Consider the following 9,848-nt stretch of genomic DNA (forward strand, 5'->3'; position numbering starts at 1 on the left):
GTTTGTGTCCATAAATGGCGTATAGATAGGGAGACAATGTTGATGTTGTTCGAAATTGGCCTATGAACGGAGACGCAGGGGAAGCGAGTCATCATGTGTGTGATAGGGACTTCATGAGAGATCTAGAATAGATGGTGTAGAGAACAATGTGCGAAATCGAGAACGATTATACATTAGGGAGCTATGCAAAGAGTCACGACATATATGTATACAGGGAAGGAGCTGGGGCGGGTCCGCATGTGGGAGAGAGAGAAAGAGGAGAGTGGTGCACAAGGAGGCAAAGTGTGCTTGTTTGCAGTGGGGGTGGTGTGTGAGGTGAGTGCACGAGAACCACATAACTAGGGAGATAGACGTTTGGGGGCGACGTTTTGTGTGTATGGGAAATATACACTCTACATAGTGTGTGTGCTTGGGTAAGAGAGATAGCGGGAGACCTAGAGAGTGAGGGAAGAGATGTGTGCATGCCCGGGACACAAAGTGATAGAGACCTATGTTGGGGTCCGGACTTTACAAGAGAGAGGGGTGTTAATGTGCTTGTGTGTTGGTGTCTGGGGGAGAGAACGACTTCTCTATGTGTGTGTGTGTGGTGGTGGTGGGGGGGTTGACTTCAGATAAAGAGTGAGGTGTCTATATTTGAGGGACTTTAGCGTAATTGAGATATTGTGCACTCATGGTCGATCAATTTGTTTCACAGTTTGTACTATGAGATAATGATACTTTTGAACATGCGTGATATACCTTGATGTACCAGAATTACAAACCTAAGATTGGAATTTCGGAATTCAACTCCATCATTAGCTTTTGTAATTCATTTAAACGGATGTACATTTTTTAAGACGGAATTTCGTGATTTCAAATTCATATATCAAACCTACAGATATACACATAATGGCATGTTCAAACTTTATAATAATTCACTTTATTCATACACATACACATTTTGCTTTTGTCATCATATTTAGGATAAACACATTTGGAATTTCATTTGAATTGGACTGTGTGATGGTATTTGCTTGTAGTAGCTCAATGATCCATATTTGAATTGAATGGACAATATAAGTTTTGAGTTGGAGACATTGATTTTCAAAACTTGCACATTTTTTTGCGTGCAAAACAAACAAATTGTCGGCCATGATATCATAGTCGGTCGTACGAGAGTAGAATACTTATAATTTTAGGCGCCAAAAGCTTTCAAACTTCCCGCTCACATCAAAATATCACGCGCCCGAAAGTTTAGCCCTGCGATATTCCTGTTTTACCCCTGCCACATGAACGGAAAAGGGCTGCTTTGGTAACTCCATTGTTTTCCCCTCTTTGCCCCCAACATTCTTCCCAGAGCCCCTCCCCTTCCCCTCCCCGCCCCCCAACCACGACTAGCCGCCGAATCTAGTGCTCCGCCGCAGCAATGGAACTCACACCCCACCAGATCTACCTTCCGCACCTTGGAACCCCCAACTGCCAACTCACCACTTCACCGGAGCCGCTTCAGCGACTGGCTTGTCCACTGCTCCAGATCTCCTTGACCGCCATCATGGTCCACCGCATCGGATCTGCTTAACCGGCGCCCTCGTCCACCATAGCGTAGGCCCTTCACTGACTCCCTCGTCCGCCCCTTCGCTGGCCCTTCATACAAGCCCTCGTCCTCGGCAACAGATCCGCCTCACCGAAAGCACTGTATAACGCGCCTGCCGAAGCCTTCGTCCACTGCACCGGACCCGCTCCACGGACGCCATATTCAACTCCACCGGCCCTGCTTTACCGATGCTGCAGCCTCATCAGGTTATTTCGATTTGTACTCCTTCGGTTTTTCTCTTTATCGTGCAACTATTCACTTACCACAGATGAGCTTTCTTGTATGTCAACAGGCGCCGCAACCGTAGCACCGGAGCCGCTTCAGCGACGGCGACAGCCGGCCCAAACTCAACCACAACACGAGCACCATCGTCGATCCTTAGCTATCAAGTATGACAATGATACCCATACGCCGCCGAGAATCAGGTACTATCATCCAACGGCCGGCGCCTACGTTCACTTTCCTAGCATAAGCACCGCACCTTTGAATTTCTTCAGGGCATCATTCAGTTTTTCATGAGACGCGTTATTCTGCTTGCATCTGTAGGGCCATACTCCTGGTAGTGAACATGTTACATGTGCTAAATTACATACCAGTGCACATATAGTTAATATGCTTTAGTTTTGTTCTGATGCCACCTATTGGTTCCATCATACTGGTTAATGTTCTCTATGCTTAATTACACATCAGCAAACTAGCATGTGGTTCCGCTGCTTTTTGTTCGTTTTACCCTACATTTTCTGATGCTAGCTATTACACCACTGCTCCGAGCCTCTGTTCATTACTTGTTTGTGTGTATGTTGATCTTCCCAAGTTGCATGACTAATTTGATGCTTCTATTAATTATGGAGCTGCCAACCCCATCAAGCAAAAGATTTGTTCTTTTGGGGTTGGCACCTCGAACAAGCATAAAAATAGAGGGAAGCAGATATATTGTCGTGTATGCACACACCCTTCTTTCATTAGTTTAGATGAAACATTGATGATCAATTCGGACCAGTGCATGCGATTAAAATTAATTTTACCTAAATAGATGGTGCAGAATAAACTACAACGACTAGATTTGCAACCACGGGATGCTGACAATATTTTCAAAGAACATTGCAACAGCAGCTAGGCTTCACAGCAACATATGGTAAGCCAATGTGTTTTAGTACATGTGAAATGTAATGCAAGTGGGCTGCTTTCTTGGCTTGTGCCCTCAACGTGTAATCCTACCGAATTACAAATAGTGCAGTTGTCTGCTTTGTTGTATTGCTTGATTCAAATGCTTATTTGTTATTACGCTATACCTGAGTTGGCCAATATGTCAGTAGTGCCTGTTGTACTATCGTAAAGAAATGCATTCCTATTTCATTTGAGTCCTTAACTTTTCCTCTCAACTTCATCACAAGACTGTCTTCGTAGTTTATATGAGGCCACACTGTTAAGTGCTTTCTCAGATTATTTCAACTGCTTAGATGCCTTGGCAACTTCAATATAGCAGTTGTACCCTCCCTTTCAACTAGGGATGTCAACTGGGTCCCATTTAATCCCGATTAAAGTCGACTAGTGGTATGATAGTTCAAAAGAGTTTTTGTTTTTTGAGGAAAATGAACTAGGGAGGTAGCAAAAACTAACTAGATGGGACTGGCGGATGTCGTTTATTTGCCACTTACATCCCTAGTTTCATCTTACCATTTTAATTCCTTTTCGGCCGATGCTGCTTCGAACCATTCAAATATAGTTTGCCATGCTCAGCAATAATTCATCCGTCGTTTACCATGTAAGCTTACTGCCTGGATCATACGATAACTACCTCTTACTTATGTCCAGCGGAAACCTTTCAGGATGCCGTTCACACCAGGACACAATCTACAACCCCAGAATCTATTTGTGGAAGCAGTGCACCATCCATGTTCCCAGATGGTAGAAGTTCAGAGGCAACACCGCCGGAGAGCAGTCTGAGCACAGATATTATAGTGCTTGAGGCTCTACTAGAGGCAGAAAGAGATGGTGTGGCTGCCATGAATGAGGTAATCTTTATCTTGAGGCTGGAAATTACGGAATTAGCGGCACGCATTATGCAAGCAACCCAAGAATTGGAGGAAGTAAGAATGTTGCATTTGAAGACGGAGGAGGTTCTGCTATTTCTGCTATCTGAAGCCCAAGGTAATCCCGGTTCTTCTTTAGATACCAGTTGAAATTGTCATTAGATTATTGTACTTGCATGTTGTGTCATGTCTCTGAATGGATTCTGTTGCAAGACCCCCTAAGTTTTCCGGAATTCCATGTTGTCCATGTGTTGTAATGATCCGAATTTTTTAGGCGAGGTAATCCTCAGTACTTGTATGATTGACATAAGGTGAACTGTTTTTCGTGTGAGCATATTGTATTGGATGAAATAACTGTTTGAATTAGAGTGTATCCAACCTACTAAATTCGAAGATCACGACATTTCTAAATCATAATCATATATAAAGGTGGAATAAATCATTGTTGTGGTGTCGAAGAAATAAATAACAAAACGTATAATTATCTGTGGATATTCGTAATCGAATACAAATTGGATTTGAATTTAGTTTGCCAGGTCCCAGGGCAAACATGAATGCTAATCCTCCCATGTTTTGAACGAAGCGGCTAAACACCCACTATAATTTGTGGGCTGCCCGAAGCAAGTGTTTGCGATATGGAAATTACTGTCTACCCCTGACATTTACATCCTTATCGACCGGATTTACACTGTTGTCAATAGGGGTAGACTAGTAACTTCAATTAGACGTGACACAACGGCCTCTGAGCCCATTTAGACACGGTGGGCGCCAAACGTGGGCGGCAAAACACATTTGATTCAAGATCGTCCGAAAGACATGTGTCTCTTCCTTCATTTCCCATTCATACACGGTGGGCGGCAAAACAAACTCTCCTCGTCCAAAATCGATGTAGGCTAATATTTTAAATAGGGGCAGATGTGTAGCTTCCATCAGACGTGACACAACCGCCCTACTTGTCAGCCCCATTCATACACTGTGGGCGCCAACCGTGGGCGGCAAAACACCCTCACCTGGCCCGAAATAGTTACCGGCAAATATTTGGGAGATGCGACATTACCGTCCTATCGCCAACAGACGCGATGTCCGAAAATTTAAACGGGGGATAAGTTCGTAACTTCCCCCATTTCAGAGAAGCGCGTCCCAAAGTTTGAGATCCCCCCTCCCCTCCATTTCCCCATTCATACACCGTCGGTGGCACGACAACCTCTGCACTGCGGCCAGCCTCCTCCGTCCGCCACCCCATACTCCACCTTGCCGGTGCCGCTACCCCTACCCCGTCGTCCACTGCAAGAGATGGACGTCTCTCATCCACGGCGCTGGACCAGGATCCTATCATCGCCTCCTCTTGCTTCATCGACGTCGTCGTCCACCTTGCCGTTGCCGCTCCTACGACCGCCTTGTCCACGGCAACAGGATATATCCCCCGACCCGGTCGTCTGCCGTCTAAAGTCTTCTTCCCCGCCGCCGACAGCCATCGCACCCACAACACCCTCAACATATCAGCATAGGCCTACACGGAGTCGCAAGAGAGGTGGTACTCTTCCATATGTGCTTAAGTTATTGATCTCACCCGGAAAATAGATCGAAATTTGTTTACTGTACTTTTCTTGTCCGTACCAAATCGTAGTGGCTAGTTGAAAGAAAACATTGGTTGCGAAGTAGCTTTGTCCGGTTTGCACCTTCAGATCCGCCATGGCACGGGCACTATACTCGTAAAGCTTACGGTTTCCCACCTTTATATTCACTACCATCATTGTAGGTGCTTCGTGTCGTTCTAGCACTGCTCCTCAAGACCTCAACCCAAAGTTTACGTGTTGAAATACGAATCTGATATGATGCTCATATCACTAAAACAGAGAACGTTTAATTGGTCACCTAATGTTCCTATATTCATTTCGAAAAGCATGTGCGCCACCCACTGGTCCAGCTAGTTTCACTTTTTGGATTTTTCTCTTGATGCTTAGGGTTTTCCCCTTTTATCTACTCTACTATGATCTGCGTAGGTGCTTTCTGTCGTACTGGCATTACTCCACCCTTCAAGCTAAACAACACAACACTCAGAATTCGAAAGCTTAGTTGTTCAAATATGATTGTGATATGATACTGATATTAGTTAACCGACACATTTAATTGGTTAGCTAAAGGTCCCACTTGAGTTTCCAAATGCATGTCGCGACATATAGAGAGACAGCATAATTGCATTTCTTTGTCACTTGTTGACCGTACTTTCTTGTCCATACCAAATCTTAGTTGTTATTTCAAAGCAAACATCGGTTGCTAAATACCCTTTGCGTAGTTTGCAGCTTCAGATCTGCCATCCCACTGCCACGGTCAACACTATACTCATCATTCTTATGTTTTCCCCATTTTATGATGACCACAATCAGCCTACGTGGTTCGTGTCATAATAGCACTGCTCCACCCATCGAGCTAAACAAGCTTAGTTGTACAAATTCATATCTGATATTATTGCTGATATTAGTAAAACTGAGAGTTGTTTAATTGGTGAGCTAAATGTTCCTACTTTAGTTTCGAAATGCATGTGAGCCACATATGGAGAGACCGGAAAGAATAGTATTTCTCTGTGCGCTCTGGTTCATCATGGGTGGCCAACCGACATTGTATTGAAAGACTTGTAATATCTTCAATCTGCTTGCTCTTCTGCTCTTCTTTAAGATGATACTCTTCTCTTGCGGTCGATTGGTCAGGTCGAGTTGTTCTCCCTTAGTATATTTTGAATCTGTCAGGTCAGGTCGACTTGTTCTTCTTTACTATATGTTGAAGCTATCATCTGCAAAGTGTCATCACTTCTGGAGCTCTCATATTTTGACTAGTAGGCCACATTATATTAATGCACACAACAAATTACAGCATGCATGGCATCTTTTAAAAGAATTACAGAGATAGCACAAAGGGGTTTACAGGGAGGCAGTATTGGATTAGAATCACTTCTGCATTACAAAGAAAATCTCACTTGTTTTTATGTTCTCATGCATGCCAGATATTGAACATTATCAAAATGAATATGAGAATGGGCGCACAAGAGGAATATTGCGGAACGATCGACTGGCTAACAAACTTGGCATGGTGGAGGATGGCCTATCTTATTCACCCATCAAGGTGCTTGCTCTAGCTTTGCAAAGTTGTATTGGTCGCACATATTTTGCATCTGACCTCTTGCATTACTTCTACTTTGTTACACCATCTGCTTAGTTTAAGCATCATATATGATTATATGCCATACCTATCCATTTTCTGTACGTATTCCATGTGTCGGCACACTATGTTTTTCCAATCAAATGTTCTTCTTTCGTAATAGATGTCCAAAAAGAAGAGGGTGAGTGCAGATCCTCAAGGAGTACAAACTAGGTATTTGGAAAAGGTAGTGATACCTATTAAATCAGATAGATCAGCAGCCACAGAAAACACATGCCCAACTGTACCACACTTTTCCCCTACTCCAGTGGCCAAACCCCTATTAGAACTGCTGGGAGCCCAGCGTCAGGTACTGTCTATGATATCAATTCAAAATTTGAACTCCTAAATTTCTGCTTGTTCCTTACCTTCTCTCTTGTATGAAAACTAATTTCAGATGAATCTCCTTGCTCAAAGGATCATACAATCTCAAAACAATAATGGGCTCTGCATTGCTCTCGTCAGTACCTCCCTCCCTTTTGCCTTGTAACACTTTACTTAATTAATTGCTATTTGATTATGTATCATCAGTCTGCACCTGAGCTTCATTATCCTCTGTTTCTTCCAATATTATTTGATCTATATTTACTCTTTGCAAAATGTAGAATAATGGCAACGCTTATAAAGAATTTTCGTTGGGGAATTTATTGAATTATCCTTCCATCAACATGGAGAAGGGATTTGTCCAGCCCGTGTTAACATGTAATGTAAGTTCATCCTTCTCAAGCCTTCAAACTTTGTTCTAGTATACATTTGGATAGGCATCATTTCCTCCACTGCTGTTTGCTTTGCTTTTTACATCTGATTGGATGTTTGCAACAACTACCAGTTTCAAATTGTAGTTGTAAAAACATGTTCCTTATGTAGAACAGATCCATTTATTTGCTTATATAATTGTGAAACATGTTACGTGTCTCCTTGTTTCTCTTTCATAGTCGTATCTCTTACGCTAGGCAGAACTTTAGGGAAGATAGTGAGCCAAACCATCTTGTGGACAGCGAGATGACCCGAAGGTCCTGTCTTGATGAAGACAGTGAGTTGAAGCTACTCACCAGCAGGTGTGAGACAACCTCTGTGCAGTCGCTGCCTCAATCAGTTCGACTTCTTCAGTCTCAACTTAAAGCGGAAAGGCTTGCTTCAGCTCAGCTCCGACTTGAAGTCAAAGATGCAATGAAGATGTCAGAGGACTGCAGTGCGCACCATCAAGCCTTAAATCTAGTGTTGATGCATCTATCGTTGACACAACTGAGGTCTACTCAGCTTCTTCAGCTGTTTGGGGGGCCCTTCCTAGCCAGGCCTAGTGCCTTCTGAAGTGCTCTCAGTTTTGTATATTCTTTTGTCGGCGCGTTTATTTGCACTCGTGGCGAACTTTGATGCCCAGTGGATGTAATATGTGATAGCTGTGATAGCCTAGCATAAGTTGCTTGCTTATTTATTTCCTTGTTGTCTTGTTTATTTGTTTGCTTGTAGTCATTGCAGTTCTTTTTCCGAGGTTTGCTAGTGGCTGCAATAACCTATTTTTTAAAACTAGGCTACAATAACCATGTGCTAATATTTACTATAGTGACACTGGGCCTCCTACGGGCCGTAGAAACAGTGGGCCTTCTACGGGCCGTAGAAACAGTGGGCCTTCTACGGGCCGTAGAAACAATGGGCCTTCTAAGGCCCGTAGAAACAATGGGCTTTCTATGGGCCGTATCACCAATGGGCCTTATACGGGCAGTATGATAACATGGGCCAATAACAGGCCGCATTATGGCCGTAAACGGGCTAGAGTTGGAATCATCCGTTCATAGGCCGACCATAACGGGCCATCGTTAATAGGCCGCATTTCATGACGCTATGAAAACGGCCCAACGTATTAACGGACCACAAACGGGCCGACTGTAACCACAGGCTGAATTTGGCCCACAAGCAGAAAATGACAGTAACGGGCCATAAGTAAACGAATGCTGGAAATGAGCCCAAGAATGAATGGGCTCCGAGAAGGCCGAAAGATAACATGGGATGAAAACGGCCCAACGGAATAACGGGCCGTTAATGGGTATAAAGTGATACACTGTTCATTACGGGCCAGTTTCACCACGGGCCGTTAATGGGTGTAAAGTCATACACTGTTCATTACGGGCCAGTTTCACCACGGGCTGTTAATAGGCTAAGAGTTACATAGGGCCTCAGATGGGCCGAAAGACGTCATGGGCCATACGTGGGCCAGAAGTGAAAACGGGCTGGAATCATATTGGGTGGCCCAGATGACGCTACTGGGCCTAATTCGGATAGGGCGTAACCGGCCTTGGGTTAGCGGGTTGTAAATGGGCTATATGCAAACAAGCCGTTAACAGGCTTTCCATGGGCCGGCCCACCACATTTTAACCAAGTCAAACGGGCCGGCCTTTTCACAAGAATGGGCCTCTGTTGGGCCATGCCACGTGTCGACGTATCATAGGCGCCTTCCGTCCAATGAGTGGATGACATCTGTCCCAACGATGAGCAGACACGTGTTTCCTCCAGCCAATGATGATTTTACACGTGGAAAATCCCCATTGGCCGAGGCTGTTAACGGGTTATCGGATCCAAAATCCGACCCGGTAGCTTAACGGCGTTCCGTTACGGTGTATGCCACGTGTCGGTCACCCTTGACGAAAGCACTTCTGTGACGCGTGATTTATCGTCATGGAAGTGGACACTTCCGTGATGATAATTTTGGTAATGTCATGGAACACTTCTACGACAGCACAGGTATGACTATCTTGATTCTGTCATAAATTTGTCATGGATGCACATGCATGATAAAAAACGCGACCTACTGTGACAAACACGTATCATCACGGAAGTGTATTTGTTTTTGTAGTGAGACTTCGATCGCCAGTCATGTGGTTAGTGCATCCACTGTCCATAATCCATTCTGAAGTACGAGGTGTCATAGCCTACTATGCAGTTTGGGGGATAGGCTTCACCAAGCAAGTTGTGAAGCATAAACATTTGACGAACAAGTGGAACATGGAAATTCAGATCTTGGTTAGGCTAGATAGGATGACTGTCAAGGA

This window comes from Triticum dicoccoides, chromosome 4B, assembly GCF_002162155.2.
Source record: "Triticum dicoccoides isolate Atlit2015 ecotype Zavitan chromosome 4B, WEW_v2.0, whole genome shotgun sequence".
NCBI lineage: Eukaryota > Viridiplantae > Streptophyta > Magnoliopsida > Poales > Poaceae > Triticum > Triticum dicoccoides.